The 23,391-nt window shown below is 38.9% G+C and overlaps 1 protein-coding gene across 3 annotated transcripts in view; it reads left to right on the top strand.

Moving 5' to 3' along the window:
• LOC145270819 (uncharacterized) overlaps positions 1-23,391 on the top strand; it is a 106,489-nt gene that overhangs the window by 445 nt on the left and 82,653 nt on the right. The gene's annotated exons all lie outside the window — the stretch shown is intronic.

Raw genomic sequence — 23,391 nt, 5'->3', positions numbered from 1 at the left:
TTAATTTCAAGTTTAAAGTTTTATTATATCTTTTTATTAAATTGTAAGGTTAAAGTACAGAAAGCATCCTCCCCATGTTAAGAATGGCTTTCCAAATAATAAGATTATTTCAGTACGGATCAATAAGTTCACTTGCACTAGTACCCAAAAGATGGAACTTACGCAGAATACTGACCATGCTGAAATTCTAAAGATATTATTTAGAAAGCCATTCTTAACACGGGGGGGGACAGTGTAACTATTCAGTACTTTCACCTAACAATTTAATAAATAAAAAAGTAACTTGTGCACTTATTATACCGTCCTGAAATAATAGCGAGTGCTTTTTAGGGTAGAGTCGACAGATCGATTTTTTTCAAATGTCGCTGAAAGCAAAAAGGGTACAAATAAAGAAAGTAGGTCTAGCAGCAGACGACTCTCATTTTGAAATTTGGAAAAAAAAAAAAAAAAAAAAAACGGCGAAGCTACCGAAAAGTAACCTTTTTGAATGAAGATGATATAAACAATATTTTTTAAATTAATTTCTTTATTTTACTTAAAAACAAAATGTAAACATATATAAACGAAATATTTTAGAAAATAATTTCTTAATTTTAATTTAAAATAGTCTATGCTTATTCCGAAAGCCGTTCTTAGTATGGGGAGGCTAGGGGTGTTTATTCTGAAAGGCATTTTCTTATTTTCAACCACCCTATGTTAAGAACAGCTTTCGGAATAAACAGGTTGGACAACAACCACTGCAACTGCACATTGACTAAAAGTAGAATTTTTTTTTAACAATAATTATTAAAAAATATTGCAAAGTTTGTTTACATACCTGGTGCTTTGAGATAATGGGGGCGCCTCCGCACACCCCTTCCCCTAAAAAATGACAAACTGAAAAAAAAAAAAAAGGTTTAAGTGGTCTTTTTTTTTTTTTTTTTTTTTTTAAAGTTTGAAACAAAAGTAGTGCCTAGTTATTAACACTAGGGCGCATATCGCAGAAATTCTTCAGAGTATTGTAATGCTTTTATTGGGAGGTGGGTGGTAGCATTGATGTCAGATGTCACGTGACCTAACTTTTCAGATTTTTCAAAACGAGGCTCGTTTGCCAGACCTACTTGCATCACAAAACACTATTACGTACTTGAGTGTTATGTCGAAAATAGTAATATATAAAAAAATTACGAAAATTCATCGACTAGAACTGCTATTGTGCTTTTAGTAAAAAAGAAGTCTATTGCAGCCGTGACACAAGTAATCTAAATTTTGCGTTCCGAATTATGTCCCTTGTGCGAACGCCATTTTTATTTTTAAAATTTTTTTATTTTAATCACATTTTCACCCCCAACAAGGCATATTGCCACTTTGTTGTAGGGAGCTACTATCAGGGACATAGGCATCAGAGGTACTGTGTAGGGAGTTGGGCAGCAAGTTCACATTGCACTTGAACTTCTGCATGTCAGTACAATTGGGGAAGCAGGGACCTGGCAGGGAATTCCAAAGTCTAGCTGTCCTGGAGAAGAAACTACTGGAGTAGAAGGCTCTCTTACATCTAGGGATCTCTACTTTGAAGGGGTGGGATTTAGTTGCTTGTCGGGTTTGTTAGGGGTATTTACGTCGACGGGGCACAAGTGTTTGCAGTTCATCAGAGCATTCACCATTAAAGTACTTGTAGAAAAAGCAGAAGGATGCAACATTTCGTCGATGGGACAGGGGCTGAAGTTTAGATGCCAGTTCAGGACCTATCAGGTTGGCGACTCTCTTTTGAACCTTGTCTAGGAGCGAGAGACTAGTGGTAGATTCACCAGCCCAAATATGACAACAATACTCCATACATGGATGAATGGTGGCCTTATAGAGGTATAGGATACTTTCGGGCGTTACTATCTTTCTAGCACGGTAGAGAGTGTAATGTGCATCCAGGAGACAAGCGCCCACGTGTTTGTGTGTTGTGTGGGTGCGTAAGAGAGACGGACGAAAAGGAAAGACTTACCTCGGGGCCGGCTCAGCGTCACCGACCGAAAATAGAGAAAGAAAGATTAAGATGGCGGGCGCCGTCTTTTGTAAAGGATGATATCTCGCAAAGTCACATGAATTCTCGCAATATGCAAATTTAGCCGGCCTGCAACGGCCATAAAAGTAGGTGATTGAAAGACGTTGGGAGAGCGATGATTGACTTGGTGTTGCTTCTCATGCCGTGTGGGTGTGAGCATATCTTACCGTTGTTGGGTCCGTTCTGAGTAACCGTTTGCGTCCGTCTAGGTACCTTGCTAGTTGGATTCCATGCAGAACCTGTGTTTACTGGTTATTGAATTGCTTTACGTTGCTGCAACATTATACATCTACAGAGGGCGCAGTACTTTTAAAGGATCTTCCTTATACATCTACGGAGGGCGCAGTAATTTTAAAGGACTTTCCTTACACATTTTCTACAAGCTATTTCGGCTATTTGCCCTCTAGGACTATGACTGAGTCGAAATTCGACTTAAAGCTCATACCCGAGTTTGACGGGTCCACGTCCATTGTCGACTGGGTTGAAAGGGTCGAGCTGACGTGCGACCTTTGTAAGGTAAAAAGGGTACACACTGTGATTCCCCTGAGATTGGCTGGGGGTGCCTTGAGTGTGTATCAGCAACTCAGTGCTGCCAAAAAGGGAGATGTCACCGCAATTAAAGCTGCGCTGTACAAGGCATTCGCCATGGATCCTTGTACGGCCTATGAAAAATTTGCTTCCCGAAAACTTCTACCGGAGGAAAGCGTGGACGTTTTCTTTGCGGAGTTAAAGAAACTCGCAGTCCTATTCGGTGGAGGGGTGTCGGAGCGGATGCTCGCGTACGCGTTTGTGGTGGGCCTTCCCACTCGGGTGAAGCAGCTATTGAGAGCCTCAACCAGCGTTTCAACAACGCCCATGGAACACTTGATGGAACGTGCTTGAGCCATCATCAAAGATGAGGAGGACCTGTGGGAACCAGTTGTGATGGCGACACAGACAGGCCAGATTGGCGCTCGGGAGATTCCGAATCAGAACCCTGCAAGCAATGGGAAATGTTTTCGCTGCGGCCGACGCGGACATTTTGCAAGGAATTGCACCAACAGGGGGCGTGTGCGCTGTTTTAATTGTGGCGGTTTGAGGCATCTAGCTGTAAACTGTGCGGGAAACATATCAGGGGAGAGGACGTCAGTGCCGCCCTGCTCCCCGAGCAAAATTTGAACAAGGCGCAACCAGTGATGACCGTCTACGTAAACAGGATACCCTGCTCAGCACTTCTCGACTCAGGCTGTTCGCATACTATAGTGAGCGCCAGGCTGTGTCCAAGTTGGACTAAGAGAAAGATCAAAGTCACCACGATAGGAGGCGAGACCCAGACATGCTGTGGAGCTGGAACTGTCGAGATCTACATGGACACCGGTGCAGCCACTAAGATCAATGTGCTCGTGACCCAAGGAAATCTCCTGGGGTTTTACCTGTTGCTCGGATACGATGCCATCAAGGTGCTGGGGGGAGTCGCAATTCATCAGGATGGAAAAGTGCGATTCTTGGAGGCCCCAGTGTGTGCAGCGCTCCACATCGATCAGCCGGATTTTACAGTGGACTACGACTCTCGCAAGAGGGCCTGGATTGCATCTTGGAAGTGGACCGAGGGAAGGGCACCGACTAAACTCTGAGAAAATTGACCAAGTCCTTTCTACTTATCCTTCAGCTAACATTCACGTATGTGGAGACTTCAATGTTCACAACGTCGAATGGTTGACCCACTCAAACAAGACCGATGATGAGGGGAGGTTCTGTCATGATTTCTCCATTGCCTATGACCTCACTCAGATTGTTCAGGAACCTACCTGTGTGCCCGATAATGACAGCCAGTATGCGAGCCTACTAGACCTTTTTCTCACAACTTGCCCTGAACTATGTTCAGTTTCTGTTCTGTCGCCTCTTGGATCTTCCGACCACTCTGTTGTATCAATTAAGATAAAAATGAAATGTAATAAGTCCCCAGACGTACCACTTCATCGTACAGTATATCGATGCACTAAGGCTGACTGGGATAGCTTCCGTACATTTATATCTGATCTACCTCTGCATTCCATGTTTAAAAAGGATGTGTCCTCTATAGTATTAGACCTAACTGAATGGTTAATTGTAGGTATTGACCATTTCATACCCTCTAAAAAGTTTCAGCAAAAACCTAACAGCCAGCCATGGTTCTCTCCAGAATGTGCTGCTGCCATTGCGCACAGAAATCACTTTTTCCACTGCTTCAAACGTAATAGATGTATGGAAACTAAAGCCGTTTTCAGGACTGCCAGCAACCATTGTAAGAAAGTAATAAGGAACGCAAGAGAGTTGTATGCTCAATCTGTTAAGTCAAAAGTAGCTGAGCAGCGGCTTGGTTCCCACCAGTTTTGGCAAATAGCAAACAGAATCCTGAACAGAAGCGTGTGCTCCATCCCAACTATTATCAATGGACCTGAGGTAATCTCGTCAGCATCAGACAAAGCCAAACTCTTTGTCAAGAACTTTGCAGCTAATTCTACCCTTTGCGACCAAGACCGCCAACCCCCAATATTTCCTCCTGTATCAGAAAACACGCTATGTGATATACGTATATCTGTACGTGATGTTGCCAAGCTAATCAAAAACCTTGATTCCAGTAAAGCAACTGGCCCTGATGGTATTCCAATTATAGTACTCAAAAAACTTCAACCTGAACTAGTGCCCATACTTACAAAACTGTTTAAACGTTGTCTTAAGGAGAATAGTTTCCCATCTCCCTGGAAAATCTCATCAGTATGCCCTGTATTTAAGAATTCAGGTGATCGCTCATCCCCCTCTCAGTACAGGCCAATAAGTCTCCTGTGCGTCATGAGTAAGTTGCTAGAATCTGTGTTAAATACAGAAGTAATCAAACATCTCAACAAAAATAACCTTCTTAGTGACACTCAATATGGTTTCCGTTCTGCTAGACGTAAAGCAGATGTCCTTACAGTTACGTAAAGCAGATGTCCTTACAGTTATATCGCATAGGATTAGCAAATCTCTCGACGGTGGCAATCTTTCTAGGGCAATTGCTCTTGACATATCTAAAGCCTTTGATAGGGTATGGCATAAAGGTTTACTTCATAAGATCGCTAGCTATGGTATAGCTGGAAAAGTCTTCTCAATTATTAAATCATTTCTTTCTGATAGGTTCATAAGAGTAGTAGTTGAGGGGCAAAAATCAGAAGCTCACAGTATTAATGCCGGTGTCCCTCAGGGATCCATCCTGGGCCCAACTCTTTTCCTGATCTACATTAATGATCTTCCAAATCATATCCTTACATCATTTGTAGACATTTGTGCTGACGACACTACCATTTATGGTACCACATCTAAGACAGTAAACGAGCAAGTACTCTCCAATTCTCTCTCCTCTGATCTTGAGCATGTAGTACAATGGGGAAAGGAGTGGCTGGTTACTTTTAATGCATCTAAAACCAAGCTTCTCTCTTTACATCATCAACATTTTAATCCACATTTGTCATCAATTGAAATGAATGGCTCTCGTCTTCAGGAGGCCTCAAGTTTTGACAAGCTTCTGGGCTTGACCATTACTCCTGATCTTAAATGGAACACGTATATCAAATCTGTTGCCAAGGCCGCTGGAAAAATGGTGGGATCTTTCTATCGATCCAGTAGATATCTCACTGCTGATGCTATTCTCTATCTATATAAGAGCCAGGTACGTCCAAGGATGGAATAATGTTGCCACATCTGGGCAGGAGCTGCTAGAAAGGACTTGTCCTGCCTTGATAGAGTTCAAAATAGACTTCGTAGCCTCGTAGGAGATGTCCTTTTCTCCTCCTTACAACCTCTATCTCACAGAAGAGATGTTGCGAGTTTGTCTCTGATGTATCGTTATTTTCATGGAAAGTGTTCAACTGAGCTTCAATCTATGGTCCCCCCTCGCCAAACTTTCATAAGAAACACTCGTCTAGCAGAAATCACTATCAATAATTTCCCCCACTCTTTATCTGTGCCTAAACCTAAACATAGATTCCATGAACAAAGCTTCTTTCATAGAACTGCACGCCTGTGGAATTGTCTTCCGTTTTCCTGCTTTCCGGCTGACTACAATATGGTTGTGTTCAAGTCTAAGGTAAATAAGTTCTTGATGAGCCGTTCCATATAAGTTATTAAATTTACCAAATTTTCATTACTAATGATTACTATATTGACCAACTTCTACTGTACACTCTTTAACCCTTATCCTTGAGTGGCCTCTGGGCCTTGATAATGTGGTGATGCCTTTGTAAAAAAAAAAAAAAATAAATAAAAGAATGGGGTTGCAGAGTACCCTATACCCAGTGAGGCCCGAGCAGAATACGAAAGGGAACTAAAGGCGTGGATCCAAGATGGCTGGTTAATCCCCTACCCTTAGGACAAGCTTGGGCCTCCCAAGGGTCTAATACCCTTGATGGCAGTAGTCCAGCATAGCAAGTCGAAAGTATGCCCGGTGCTGGACTATAGGGAGCTTAACAAGCATATTGAAGCCTACACTGCCGTTGCTGACGTATGCGCCAGCAAGTTGAGGGAATGGCGTCAGAAAGGCACTAATGTCTCGATATTAGATTTGTGAAAAGCCTATTTACAGGTGCGAGTTGATGAGACATTGTGGCCATTCCAGACAGTTTGGTTCCAGGGGCAGAGGTACTGCCTTACACGCCTCGGCTTTGGCCTAAATGTGGCATCACAGATCATGAAAACTATTGTCAACACAGTATTGTCCCAAGAAAAGCCCATGAGGGACTCAACGTCAGCTTACATTGATGACATATATGTCAATGAAGATGCACAGTCTGCGTCGTGTGTCAAAGAAAAGTTGGCTCAGTTTGGTCTGGAATGCAAGAATCCCGAATGTTTGAGGGAAGGAGCACGTGTATTGGGATTGGATGTTTATGAAGAAGATGGCACCCTACAATGGAGGCGTGGCAGTGAAATTCCAAGCATCCCCAACATCGTTACAAGGCGGACCATTTTTTCTTGGTGTGGAAAACTTGTTGGTCACTTACCGGCCTGTGGCTGGCTCCACGCAGCTGTTGGTGTAATTAAACGCAGAGCAAATTTAACAACCACGGGTTGGGATGACATATCCGATGATGTCCTACTAACTCTGATGATCAAAGAGACACTGGAGAGAGTGAACAAGAAGGACCCTGCCTGTGGGCGGTGGTGTGTTAACGGAGACAACGTAGGTGTGTGGGTTGATGCCAGTTCTTTGGCGTTGGGAGTATTGTTGGAGCAAGGAGGAAATGTGTTCGAAGATGCATGTTGGCTGCGGCCCGTAACAGATTCTCAGCATATCAACCTGGCAGAGCTGGACGCCATTGTAAAGGGGATAAATCTGGCCCTGCAGTGGCAGTCTAAGAAGTTGACCTTGTACACAGATTCTCTCTGTGTCTACCACTGGGTGTCTGACACACTTTCAGGATGGACACGAATCCGTATCAAGGCAGCAAGCAAAATGTTAATACGGAGAAGGCTAGACACGCTAAAAAACGTGGTATCTGAGTATGGGCTATCACTGAGCGTCACTCTGGTGCCATCACATTGTAATCGTGCTGACCAACTGACCCGAGTACCTCACAAATGGTATGAAGCCGCGAAGATGGGAATGGAGATTACTGCTCGATCTTGTGCAGTTGCAATCGACCCATGTCAAATACAAAAAAATTCATGCACAGAGTGGACATCCGGGTATAAAGACGACCCTTTATTTTGGGAGGCGCGTATACCCAGCAGTGACCAAGATGGATGTCAGACAGATCGTCAGAAATTGTGAGGCTTACCAGTCTATTGATCCTGCACCAGAGTGATGGCAGAAGGGTCGATTGGAAGTTGAGGGTGTGTGGCAGCGGCTGGCCATGGATATTACCCTTTCTAACTCTCATTGATTGCGGGCCTACGAGATTTGCGGTGTGGTGGTAGATGACCAGACAGGATTCGGCAAATGTTGTTCGCCACCTATCATCCATTTTTTCTGAGCGAGATGTGCCGGAAGAGCTCCTGACTGACAATGATGCAGCGTTTTGTAGCCAGCAAGTCCGGCAGTTGTTAGATGAGTGGGGCGTCCAACTACAGTTGCGATGTGCGTATGTGCCGTCAGGAAATGGCATTGCTGAAAGAAGCCATCGCAGCATCAAGAGATTTGCTGCCAGGAAGCGATGTACTATTACAGAAGCCACATATTGGTATAACATTACTCCAAAGGACGGGACGTCTCCTTCAACTGCACCTGCGAATGCTATTTACACATACCGAGTCGGAGTGAAGGGAATCAACACTACACAGCCAGCCGACAAGGGAACATGCAACAGATATGAAGTGGGAGATCCAGTGTGTGTGCGGCCCCCAGGAAATCGGTGCACCGACAAGTTTAAGCGAGGACAAATATCTGGAGTGATTAGCCAGCAGTATGTTTTGGTCGATGGAACCCCACGACATGTGCGAGATCTTCGCCCAGCTACCGAGGCGCGTCACACAACTACAGAAGAAAGCAGTGAAGCGTCCAGTGATGAGCTGCCGATACACGGATTCAGTGAGCCCCCTTCAGAGACTGATAGCGATACTTTGTCTGATGAGGCGGAACCAGATCCAGAGCCCGAATCTGAAACAGTGAATGTACCTCTTTGCAGAAGCACATGCACTAAAAGGCCACCCCCACAATGCTCCCTATGTGATCATCAGATCAGGGGAAAGTGTAATGTGCATCTAGGAGACAAGCGCCTGCGTGTTTGTGTGTTGTGTGGGTGCGTAAGAGAGACGGCCGAAAAGGAAAGACTTACCTCGGGGCCGGCTCGGCGTCGCCGACCGAAAATAAAGAAAGATCAAGATGGCGGCCGCCGTCTTTTGTAAAAGATGATATCTCGCAAAGTCACATGAATTCTCGCAATATGCAAATTTAGTTGGCCTGCAACGGCCATAAAAGCGGGTGATTGAAAGACGTTGGGAGAGTGATGATTGACTTGGTCGGGAATCGTGTTGGTGTTGCTTCTCATGCCATGTGGGTGTGAGCATATCTTACCGTTTTTGGGACCGTTCTGAGTAACCGATTGTTGGGTCCATTCTGAGTAACCGTTCGCGTCCGTCTAGGTACCTTGCTAGTTGGATTCCATGCAGAACCGGTGTTTACTGGTTATTGAATTGCTTTATGTTGCTGCAACATTACACATCTACAGAGGGCGCAGTACTTTTAAAGGATTTTCCTTATACATCTACAGAGGGCGTAGTAATTTTAAAGGACTTTCCTTACACATTTTCTACAGAGAGAACCTACCTTCTTCCCAGCGGTCCTGGTGATATTCTCGATGTAATTGTTCCAACTCATGTTTCCTGAGAGCATTAGGCCGAGGAGTTTAAAGAATGTATTTTCAGATAAAGAGTCATTGGCCATTGCTATTGGTGGTAGAGGTTTCTTGTAATTATTGAAGGAAACGAGTTTAGTCTTGGCAGCATTAAATGTGACCATCCATTTATGTCCCCATTCCACTACAGATCGGAGGTCATCCTCTAGTGTTCCTGCCATTTCTTTAGATATGTGTTCATTTGTTTTCCTGTCGTGTCTGTCATAGAGTGTGGTGTCGTCAGCATATATACCCATTTCACAGGCAATTTTGTCAGGGAGGTCATTTATGAATATTAGGAATATCAGGATAGACCCCTGAGGCACTCCTGCATTTATATTGTATTGTTTAGATGTACGACAGTCGAGGACAACCAGGATTTTTCTCTTATCTAAGAAGGATTTAATTATGTCATGTATTCTTCCAGTGATACCATATGATCTGATTTTCCTGAGAAGACCTTCATGCCATACCCTGTCAAAAGCCTTAGATATATCTAGAGCTACCGCTCTACCCTCCCCCTGTTACATGAAAAGGCTTGTCCCCTTTTCATGTAAGTAAAAATAAAGAGAATTAGTTAAATGAAAATAAAATCAGATAAAACGGGAATCGAACCCTTTGATAAGTTTTAAAGAACAATAGGTTTTAAATGGAATGTATAGTAAATTGCTGATTCTGTTACAATATTTAATAAATACAAATTTGGCTGGAAACTATTCACATTGTTAGAAAGAATGCATAATGCAATATGGGTTATAGAATTAGAGAAGTAGGTTAAATTCCTTTGTAAAACAACAAGTAGAATGGGAAATTTCCTGGTCGTCAGAAACGGTTTCAAAAACGTGCAAATCGCGCATGTTGATGACACGTGACTTATAGTCACATTGAGCAGACATAGGTGATTTCTCAATATAGGAAAGAGTTCGAAGTTAGTTAGGGGAGTCAGATCAGTCCAACCAGGGAAGCAGAGAGGTTCAGACTGAATCTTGGCACCGTCTGGAAGCGAGAGGGTTTTAAAAGAAGAAGATGTAAAGAAACTTTGAATTCCTGGATGCAAAGCTATTGACCGGTCATATGAAAGAAATAAGAAATAAATGATCATCATGTTTTTCATAACATGCGTCTTCGTGTTGTAATTCAACAGAAAAGGTATTGTCCATTTATGTTATAAGAACCATTTGATAAAATCATCATCTAAAAAAATATGGGTTAGAAAGTATATGTGTCAAACTATAAATGTTATATAAACACTCCCATTTCATACAGAACTGTCAAAAGCATAAATGCCAATCTCTCGGTCTATCTGTCTATATATCAAATCGTCTCTCAAAGTGTATTAATATGAACTTTGTGTTTATAAAAATGTACAACTGTATCTCTCTTTACATGTACCTGTTAATATCACCAATATGCTATCTCCCACAGCACACAACATGAACAACAACAAATATATAAGTCGTCATACAAACAAGAACACTAAATAAGAACAACAAAACATATGCGCGCAAGTGGTACCTTCGTCTAATAATAACACCATTACATAACACCCCGCTTTGTCCAGTGACTGGTATATATGTTCTGAGATTACAGTTAAGATGTCTGCTGTTGAACGGGCTTGTCTAAATACATATTGTTTGTCAGTCAGAAGTTTAGCATCTGTAAGGTGATGGACTAGAGCTTGGTTAATTATTGTCTCAAATATTTTGGCAAAAAGTGGGAGGAGGCTAATGGGGCGATAATTTACTGGGTCAGTTCTTTCGCCAGAATTCTTGAAAACTGGTACTACAGAAGTAGTTTTCCAGCAGGCAGGAAAGCAGGATTCATTAAGGCATTTGTTGTAAAGTGTGGAGAGAACTGGAGCTACTTCGGCTGAGCACTTTTTTAAGAACACAGCCGGGATGAGATCAGGTCCACATGCTTTTGCAGTGTCAAGATTTCAAAGTCAGGGAGGGAGTAGTTGGCAGGGTCCAGTGTGGAGTTGGAGGCAAACCGACTGAAAAGCATGTTAGCCTTCTCAGTTGCAGAGCAAACAATCTCATGATTGTTGGATAGTGGGGGGATTGTTGATTTCCCATTATTTACTACACTTTTGTAGATTTTCCAGAAGTCGCGGGTTCTTAATTTCTGTGCTTCGATGCATTTTTGGGTGGTTTGAGTAAATTCTCTCTCTTAGCTGTCGCTATTTCTTTCTTACAGTTACTTCTGGCTTCTATATACTTCTGTCTGTTTGAACTGGATTTATGTCAGTTAAATCTGCGGTATGCATGCTGCCTTTGCGCGATAGCGGCTGCACAAGTAGAAGTAAACCATTGGTGAGAGTGGGGCTTGCTATAAAATTTCCGTCTTGATTGAAATAACTTTCTACTCGACGAATTTTCGTAATTGTTGGATGTATAACTATTTTCGACATGACAATTAATTACTTAATATTGTTTTTTTTCCGACTCTATCTTAACGAGTACATAAAGTCTTGCGTTTTTTATTTACTACTGAAAACTTTAGTAAAGGTATTTTTTGTTTAAACAAAATAATACATTTCCACTCGGATTTAAATAAACATAATTAGTTCATTATATTCCGCGATCATTATTCGATAAGTACTGAAAATTTCATTAAAATTGGTTAATTTCCTGAGTTTTGGTGATTTTTCTTAAGTTAAGGAAGGGCTCAAAATGTTTATACATTTTGAGCATCTGCATTCATTTTGCCAGTACATAACAAACGAATATTGCTTTTCAGGATATATAGGTTTAGTAGTTTGTAGATTCTTTTGAAAATTTTTTCATTTTATTTTTTTCTCAATTTTCACCCCAAACAAGGCACAGTGTCACTTTTAAGTCATCATCATCATCATCATCATCATCATCATCATCATCATGCAGTCCGTCAGTCTTGACGATGACTAGTTGGAGCCTCAGTGCTTTATCCATTGGTGTTGGTGTAGTCTCTCTCCATCACCACAGGGCATCCCACCTTGGCTCCAAACTTGATTGCGCAGTTTAGGTGCAGTATCTGTTGCGCATCAGATAGACACCCTCTGAACCTCCAATGCTAATTTCCAGTGGAGTGAACCCGCGACGACTGGCAGCAGAGGAGGCCACAGCTTCTGGCTGAAAGTAATCTCATCAAGGTAAACAGTCGCCCCATCGTGTCCGCTACTACACCTTTTCTTTCAGGATGAGGTTCCATAGCCTTTTAAAGAAAACCGCAATGCAGCAGTAGGATCTTAACCTTTTGCTGTGATAAGGCCCACAAGGGAGTGGTGTTTGATTTTGGGGTTGGTTCCCCTAGTCTTCGCCCTAGTCTTCGCCCAACCAAGGGCATCTACAAGACAGTGGGGTAGGGGTTGGTTGTGTGCCAGGGCATGTCCACACATTGGTGGGCCATAGCGCACTACCTTTCGGGTCCCCTACTACTCCGAGATCTCCTACAAGTTTAGCCTGGGGCCACAAGGCACCCAGTTACTGTGTGTGACCAACGTGGAGGCACTGTAGGAATCTTGATGATGAAGAGGCTATGTACTAGCAGGGAAGACTTATGCATATCTGCTCCCTTTTCACCATGAGGTTAGCCAGTGGTGTTACCTGGAAGTGAGAAGGCATGCAAGCATGAACATAACACTAACTTATACCTAACACACTAGATGCATCACATCCCTTGCCGGATTAAGAATCCAAACGCACACACACTTTTATGTAGGGGATACTATCGGTGACATAAATTGCAGGGATACTATGTAAGGAGTTGAGCAGCAAGATGTCTCTTCATAATTACACTTGAACTTCTGCATGTCAGTACAGTTTGGGAAGCAGGAAGCCAGAGAGGAATTCCAAAGACTAGCAGTTTTGGAGAAGAAACTATTAGAGTAGAAGGCTTTCTAACATCTAGGAATCTCTACTGTGTAGGGGTGAGATTTTGCTGTTTGTTGGGTTTGTCGCTATTTACATTGAGGAGGTACAAAGGCTTAGAGCATCCACCATTAAAATACTTGTAAAACAAGCAAAGGGATGCAATATTTCATTGATGGGACAGAGGTTGAAGCTTTGATGACAGTTCAGTTCAGGTTGATGACCTTCTTTTGAACCCTGTCCAGGAGCGAGAGACTAGTAGCAGCAACAATACTCCATACATGGGCGAGTGGTGGCCTTGTGAAGGTATAGAATACTTTCAGGCATAAGTAACTTTCTAGCATGGTAGAGAGAGCCCACCTTCTTCGCAGTGGCCCTGTCAGTGCTCTCAATGTATCTATTCCAACTCATGTTTCCTATGAACGTTGAGTGAAGTACTTTCAGGTAATGTATCTTTAGTCATAGATATTAGGTTGAGAAGGTTTCTTGAAATTATTGAAGGAAACGAGTTTAGTCTTGGCAGCATTCAATGTGACCATCCATTTTTGTCCCCATTCTACTTCAGATTGGAGGTTTTCCTCTGGTGTTTCTGCCATTTCCTTAGATATGTGTTCTTTTGTTTTCCCCTCATGCCTGTTATAGAGCGTGGTGTCATCAGCAAATATACCCATCTCAGAGACAATTTTATCAGAGTGGTCATTTATGAATATTAGGAATGATAAAGGTTCAAGGATAGACCCCTGAGGTACTCCTGCATTTATATCATATTGTTTAGATGTATGACTGTCAAGGACAACCTGGATTCTTCTCTTATTTAAAAAGGATTTAACTATGTTAAGTATTTGTCCAGTGATACCGTATGATCTGATTTTCCATTCCTTGTCAAAAGCCTCAGATATATCTAGGGCTACCGCTCTACCTTCTCTTGTTTTGAAACCGAAACCAAAACTTACAAAGAATTCTTGATAAAATTATTTATAAAAAAGATTACTGGAGTGCAATCAGTTATAATTGAAACCAAAATCAAAACTTAAGAATTCTTGATAAAATTATTTATAAAAAAAGTAAATGACCTGAGTCGTATCAGCTATAGGGTTATTCCGAGTCAAATAATCTTGACACTCATATACATAGATGTTATACCGGCCTTCCTTGAACAGAGGAATTTACACTGATTAGCACTATAAATAGCGCTAGTAATTCCAACATCGGTGAGAGAGATGTGACTGCACTTCAACTGCTAGTCGAGTGCCCAGCAGATATACACACTTTCCTATCTTTGTAGGTTATTGTTAATACACTTGTTCCTTAACCGAACCTCGACTTGATTGTTCTTATTTTCACTGTTGTTCCACGACACAATAAATCTGGCTGTAGTTTGCACTGCAGATAGACAATATATTGCTGCTGTGCATTCTGTGGGTGTTCAGCATGAATGAAAACCTCATTATATTATTCTAGCCTTTTGTTAAAACTGTATCGCCCCCCCCTTACTAAAATAATAATGTTGATATATTGTCTGGGCTGATTATTTCATTACAAACATACCAATCAATTAACTCCAATTATATCATTTTTCATAATTCTGGGATATGTTACTAATTTCGACAATCATTTTTCATAATTTTAACCCACATTAACACCCTCTTCTTACTAAAGTAATAACTTTGATAGATTGTCTGCGTTGATTATTTCATTACAAACACACTACTCCATTAACTCATATTTTATCATTTTTCATAATTCTGGGATATTTTACTAATTTTGACAATAATTTTCATAATTTTAACCCACATTTTCGTCCAGCCCTACTAAAATAAGAAATTTGATCTATTTCTTAGGCTGATTATTTCATTACAAACACATCAATCAATTAACTCACATTTCATCATTTTTCATAAATCTTGGATATGGTACTAATTTCGACAATTAGTTTTTATAATTTTACCCCACATTATCGACTCTCCCCTCACTTAAATAATAACTTTAATATATTGTCTGGACTGATTATTTCATTACAACCACACCTATTAATTTACATTCCATCATTTTTCATAATTCCTGGATATGTTACTAATTTCGACAATCATTTTTCATAATTTTAACCAACCTTATGCCCCCCACCTTTACTAAAATAATAACTTTGATATATTGTCTGGGCTGATTATTAATTTAGACATTTGTTAATCTCATGTGCACCTTAATTTTAGAGTAAGATTTTGGAGTAAGCCAAATACTAAAAGTAAACCGGCTCAATTCAATCAAATAAAACTTGTTCTCACAAAGGCTTTCTCCATATATTTATCTCGCACATTAAATTGTTTCTCCACCAAAAAATGGTTAAAAGTTCTTGTTTTGTTCACTAACATTGTTGAAAGTAAAAACTTTTTCAAAAGTCTTGAAACAATTCAAAAACTATGTATGCTCATTTTCTGCCTTTTTTGACTCCTCCCCTCGTTCACTTTTCTTATGCAAAAAATGGCAATTTTGATGAGGGCTGTTTGTTTTAGCTAGACCCTTCTCTCTGAGTGAACATATTCATACACAAAAACGAACTTGAACTATCCCTTGAGAAGTATGCTAATGGGAAGCAACATCCAGTAAAAAAAAGTTGAATAAGTAAAAATAAAGAGAAAACAGTTGCAGTGAAATGCTATTCAGAAAATAATGAATTTCACAACTTAAGTCAGCATCCAACATTTACATGCTGTTGTGTTCTTTTCGCCATTGAGATGGGGAAATGTTTTTTTTTTGATAATCTTGGTCAATTATTGTGTATGTCCTTCCAATACATGTTATTGGAATAAAACACAAAGAATTTTCTTAATGAGAACAAAGAATTGTATCGTCAATCTGCGGCCAACTGTATGTCTTGCGTTGGTCCATGGAGATGCATGAACTTGACAACTGCATCACCTTCCTCTGCATTTATTTCATTCACGATACCAAATTATAAATTGATGAAATGCACCTTCAATACTGTAGAATAATCAAAAGAACTGTAGTAGTCAATAACAACAACAACAACAATAATAATAATAATAACAGCAGCAACACTTACCAAGGGTCCAGCTTATGCACAAGACTGACACCAGATTGAGCTGGACTAAGGGCTTGTATTTATGTACAAGCATATCCAATCAGGTGATTCAGCCAATCATAATCCAAAGAATAGACTGGCTCATGTGTGCACAATGGAATCTCCCATTGTGCCATAAATAGTTCTCCTCTTTCATGAGAGGTAACTTTAGTCTTTGCCAAGTTATTCACAACTTGAATGCTGACCGAAAGTCCACTACACAATCCAATATGGCGCTACGAACAGGATTCGAGACAGAAGATTGGGAAGACTATTTCCTCAAAGCAGGCATTGCTGCCGATTCCGCCAAGAGCTACGCTGCAACTTTCGTTAAGGAAAAACTGAGGAAAGAAAACCTTCAAGTAATGGATCGAGCCATGCTAAGAGAATTGGGAATCACAACAATGGGAGAAGCTCTGTCTATCCTTCGACAAGCCAAGGAGCCCGCTACTCAGACCACCTATGCTAAGGCACCAGCTGCCAGGCCTCCCCAACTTCATCTCGAAATGACCCCTCAACAATTCAGAAAATTTCGGATTGATTGGGAAGTATTCACCAGAATAACGGACATGCCAACTTCTCAGGCCAATATCCAGTTATACAGTTGCGCTGATGAATCTATCCAAAACGCAATCATAAATACGTACCCTAAGTTCTTCACCACCAACCCAGACAAGCTGCTAGAGATGACAGAAGCATTGGTAACTCAAAAATTAAATCCCATGGTCCATCGGATGACATTTGCATCTATATCACAGCATGAAGATGAACCCATCCAACAATACCTTGTTCGTCTTAGATCCACGGCCATAGACTGTAATTTCTCATGCCCCAACTGCGATCACGACCTGTCCGACATTTACATCAAGGACCAATTTATCAAAGGGATATCGAATGATACGCTTCAGACCGATCTACTGGCAAAAGCTCTCAACCAAAATATTTGTCATGCTGAGTCATTTGAGTCTGCACTACGGGACCAAACCACAATGACTGATACCTCAGACATAGCTACAGTCCGGATGTCAATATATCGCAAAAAAAAAAACAGTGCTGTACGGACTAGCAGAGGCAATATTCGCACTAGCTCTACTGCTACTCACAATGATAACATTGCTGATAAAGAACCCCGTCAAACCTGCATAGGTTGCGGTAGTCACCAACACTGTACTCTAAGGACAAGTGCCCGCCATTTAACATGTCCGGCATGGAATCAAATGTGCAACACTTGTGGGAAACTTTACCATTTCTCAGCAGTGTGCCGGACAAAGAAATATCGCCCGGCAGTGATAAAAAGTTTTGAAGACCAAGAAGCTCCCATGAATACACTCATGGCCCATATCACATTCGATCAAATGAGGGGCACCATTATGACTACAGAAGGTGATCTGTTAACTGAAATAAATGCATCAGTAATCCCATTCTCACCAAAACCAGATCCCAGACAAGCTGTCAATATCCCTAAGAGTCGTAGTACAATGCTAAAGGTTTTTCCCGACAGTGGTGCCGCCATTTGTCTTGGGGGACCAAAGCATTTAATCAAAATGGGCCTCACAGAGATTAGTCTTGTCCAATCAAGAAAGATCATACGAACAGTTGGAGGTTTCACACTCATGTGTCAGGGTTGGCTACGAGTTGAGTTTGTGGTCAGAGGGAAAACAACTAAACAAGCCCTCTACATATGCAAGGGCATACAACGGCTTTATCTCAGCAGAGCAGCCTGCATCGATGTGGGAATATTGCACAAACATTTTCCAAACCCTTTAGCAGACGAACATGAAGAGGTAGACACCGAGTCTAAAAAGCGTGCCAAAACGACATTCAACAAAGATGGGATATTTCCAGCCATGTCTGGCCCAGCTGCCCACATTCACCTCAAAGAGGGAGCAATCCCTAAAGCCAGGCATATCCCAATTCCTGTACCCTTCCACTTCAAGGAACCAGTAAGACAAGCCCTTTGGAAGGATGTAGAAAAAGGTATCATAGCTCCAGTACCCGTGGGTATGCCTACTGATTGGTGCAGTACTATGGTAATAACTGCCAAAAAGAATGGTAATCCACGGAGAACAGTAGATTACCAACACCTTCCACCGTTACAAGCTGGTGACACTGTAGCCATCCAAAATCCAGTCAATCGCAAATGGAACACAACGGGCAAAATTATCAGTTCCCTACCAGATCGACAATACTGAATCAGGGTTAACGGATCCGGAAGGGTCACACTTAGGAACCGCCGTTTCCTGAGAAAATGCGAACTCAAGCCTGCACCAACCCCAATGCCAAGTGCAACACTAGGACCAACAATTCCCTCAAGCGATACTACATTCTTGCATCTCCTACTGTCTCCCTGTAATAGCACATACACAGCAACCAAACCCCAACAACAAACCACACATATATCCCCACGCTTTCGATCATCAAGGATTCCCCGAGCTCTTTCTAGGTTACTACCACACAACAAACTAGGCCTAAAAGAGAGATATACCTCTCATACAACCCAGCCTACTCGTAGGGGGGGGGAAGAGGGGAGATGTAGAATAATCAAAAGAACTGTAGTAGTCAATAACAACAACAACAACAATAATAATAACAGCAGCAACACTTACCAAGGGTCCAGCTTATGCACAAGACTGACACCAGATTGAGCTGGACTAAGGGCTTGTATTTATGTACTAGCATATCCAATCAGGTGATTCAGCCAATCATAATCCAAAGAATAGACTGGCCCATGTGTGCACAATGGAATCTCCCATTGTGCCATAAATAGTTCTCCTCTTTCATGAGAGGTAACTTTAGTCTTTGCCAAGTTATCCACAACTTGAACGCTGACCGAAAGTCCACTACACAATCCAATAAATACCAAATTATAAATTGATGAAATGCACCTTCAATACCAAATTATAAATTGATGAAATGCACCTTCAATACCAAATTATAAATTGATGAAATGCACCTTCAATACCAAATTATAAATTGATGAAATGCACCTTCAATACCAAATTATAAATTGATGAAATGCACCTTCAATACCAAATTATAAATTGATGAAATGCACCTTCAATACCAAATTATAAATTGATGAAATGCACCTTCAATACCAAATTATAAATTGATGAAATGCACCTTCAATACCAAATTATAAATTGATGAAATGCACCTTCAATACCAAATTATAAATTTATGAGATGCACCTTCAATACCAAATTATAAATTGATGAAATGCACCTTCAATACCAAAGTCCTTATAAATTGATGAAATGCACCTTCAATACCTAATTATAAATTGATGAAATACACCTTCAATACCAAATTATAAATTGATGAAATGCACCTTCAATACCAAATTATAAATTGATGAAATGCACCTTCAATACCAAATTATAAATTGATGAAATGCACCTTCAATACCAAATTATAAATTGATGAAATGCACCTTCAATACCAAATTATAAATTGATGAAATGCACCTTCAATACCAAATTATAAATTGATGAAATGCACCTTCAATACCAAATTATAAATTGATGAAATTCACCTTCAATACCAAATTATAAATTGATGAAATGCACCTTCAATACCAAATTATAAATTGATGAAATGCACCTTCAATACCAAATTATAAATTGATGAAATTCACCTTCAATACCAAATTATAAATTGATGAAATGCACCTTCAATACCAAATTATAAATTGATGAAATGCACCTTCAATACCAAATTATAAATTGATGAGATGCACTTTCAATACCAAATTATAAATTGATGAGATACACCTTCAATACCAAATTATAAATTGATGAAATGCACCTTCAATACCAAATTATAAATTGATGAGATGCACCTTCAATACCAAATTATAAATTGATGAAATACACCTTCAATACCAAATTATAAATTGATGAGATGCACCTTCAGTACCAAATTATAAATTGATGAAATACACCTTCAATACCAAATTATAAATTGATGAAATGCACCTTCAATACCAAATTATAAATTGATGAAATGCACCTTCAATACCAAATTATAAATTGATGAAATGCACCTTCAATACCAAATTATAAATTGATGAGATGCACTTTCAATACCAAATTATAAATTGATGAGATACACCTTCAATACCAAATTATAAATTGATGAAATGCACCTTCAATACCAAATTATAAATTGATGAGATGCACCTTCAATACCAAATTATAAATTGATGAAATACACCTTCAATACCAAATTATAAATTGATGAGATGCACCTTCAGTACCAAATTATAAATTGATGAAATACACCTTCAATACCAAATTATAAATTGATGAAATGCACCTTCAATACCAAATTATAAATTGATGAAATGCACCTTCAATACCAAATTATAAATTGATGAAATGCACCTTCAATACCAAATTATAAATTGATGAGATGCACTTTCAATACCAAATTATAAATTGATGAGATACACCTTCAATACCAAATTATAAATTGATGAAATGCACCTTCAATACCAAATTATAAATTGATGAGATGCACCTTCAATACCAAATTATTAATTGATGAAATACACCTTCAATACCAAATTATAAATTGATGAGATGCACCTTCAGTACCAAATTATAAATTGATGAAATACACCTTCAATACCAAATTATAAATTGATGAAATGCACCTTCAATACCAAATTATAAATTGATGAAATGCACCTTCAATACCAAATTATAAATTGATGAAATACACCTTCAATACCAAATTATAAATTGATGAGATGCACCTTCAATACCAAATTATAAATTGATGAAATGCACCTTCAATACCAAATTATAAATTGATGAGATGCACCTTCAGTACCAAATTATAAATTGATGAAATGCACCTTCAATACCAAATTATAAATTGATGAAATGCACCTTCAATACCAAATTATAAATTGATGAAATGCACCTTCAATATCAAATTATAAATTGATGAAATGCACCTGCAATACCAAATTATAAATTGATGAAATTCACCTTCAATACCAAATTATAAATTGATGAAATGCACCTTCAATACCAAATTATAAATTGATGAAATGCACCTTCAATACCAAATTATAAATTGATGAAATGCACCTTCAATACCAAATTATAAATTGATGAAATGCACCTTCAATACCAAATTATAAATTGATGAAATGCACCTTCAATACCAAATTATAAATTGATGAAATGCACCTTCAATACCAAATTATAAATTGATGAAATGCACCTTCAATACCAAATTATAAATTGATGAGATGCACTTTCAATACCAAATTATAAATTGATGAGATACACCTTCAATACCAAATTATAAATTGATGAAATGCACCTTCAATACCAAATTATAAATTGATGAGATGCACCTTCAATACCAAATTATAAATTGATGAAATACACCTTCAATACCAAATTATAAATTGATGAGATGCACCTTCAGTACCAAATTATAAATTGATGAAATGCACCTTCAATACCAAATTATAAATTGATGAAATGCACCTTCAATACCAAATTATAAATTGATGAAATGCACCTTCAATACCAAATTATAAATTGATGAGATGCACCTTCAGTACCAAATTATAAATTGATGAAATGCACCTTCAATACCAAATTATAAATTGATGAGATGCACCTTCAATACCAAATTATAAATTGATGAAATGCACCTTCAATACCAAATTATAAATTGATGAAATGCACCTTCAATACCAAATTATAAATTGATGAGATGCACCTTCAGTACCAAATTATAAATTGATGAAATGCACCTTCAATACCAAATTATAAATTGATGAAATGCACCTTCAATACCAAATTATAAATTGATGAAATGCACCTTCAATACCAAATTATAAATTGATGAAATGCACCTTCAATACCAAATTATAAATTGATGAAATGCACCTTCAATACCAAATTATAAATTGATGAAATGCACCTTCAATACCAAATTATAAATTGATGAAATGCACCTTCAATACCAAATTATAAATTGATGAAATGCACCTTCAATACCAAATTATAAATTGATGAAATGCACCTTCAATACCAAATTATAAATTGATGAAATGCACCTTCAATACCAAATTATAAATTGATGAAATGCACCTTCAATACCAAATTATAAATTTATGAGATGCACCTTCAATACCAAATTATAAATTGATGAAATGCACCTTCAATACCAAAGTCCTTATAAATTGATGAAATGCACCTTCAATACCTAATTATAAATTGATGAAATACACCTTCAATACCAAATTATAAATTGATGAAATGCACCTTCAATACCAAATTATAAATTGATGAAATGCACCTTCAATACCAAATTATAAATTGATGAAATGCACCTTCAATACCAAATTATAAATTGATGAAATGCACCTTCAATACCAAATTATAAATTGATGAAATGCACCTTCAATACCAAATTATAAATTGATGAAATGCACCTTCAATACCAAATTATAAATTGATGAAATTCACCTTCAATACCAAATTATAAATTGATGAAATGCACCTTCAATACCAAATTATAAATTGATGAAATGCACCTTCAATACCAAATTATAAATTGATGAAATTCACCTTCAATACCAAATTATAAATTGATGAAATGCACCTTCAATACCAAATTATAAATTGATGAAATGCACCTTCAATACCAAATTATAAATTGATGAGATGCACTTTCAATACCAAATTATAAATTGATGAGATACACCTTCAATACCAAATTATAAATTGATGAAATGCACCTTCAATACCAAATTATAAATTGATGAGATGCACCTTCAATACCAAATTATAAATTGATGAAATACACCTTCAATACCAAATTATAAATTGATGAGATGCACCTTCAGTACCAAATTATAAATTGATAAAATACACCTTCAATACCAAATTATAAATTGATGAAATGCACCTTCAATACCAAATTATAAATTGATGAAATGCACCTTCAATACCAAATTATAAATTGATGAGATGCACCTTCAATACCAAATTATAAATTGATGAAATGCACCTTCAATACCAAATTATAAATTGATGAAATACACCTTCAATACCAAATTATAAATTGATG

This window comes from Euprymna scolopes, chromosome 46, assembly GCF_053919585.1.
Source record: "Euprymna scolopes isolate OS-2025 chromosome 46, ASM5391958v1, whole genome shotgun sequence".
In the NCBI taxonomy this organism is placed as follows: Eukaryota; Metazoa; Mollusca; class Cephalopoda; order Sepiida; family Sepiolidae; genus Euprymna; species Euprymna scolopes.
This window is presented reverse-complemented; position numbering and strand designations above follow the sequence as displayed.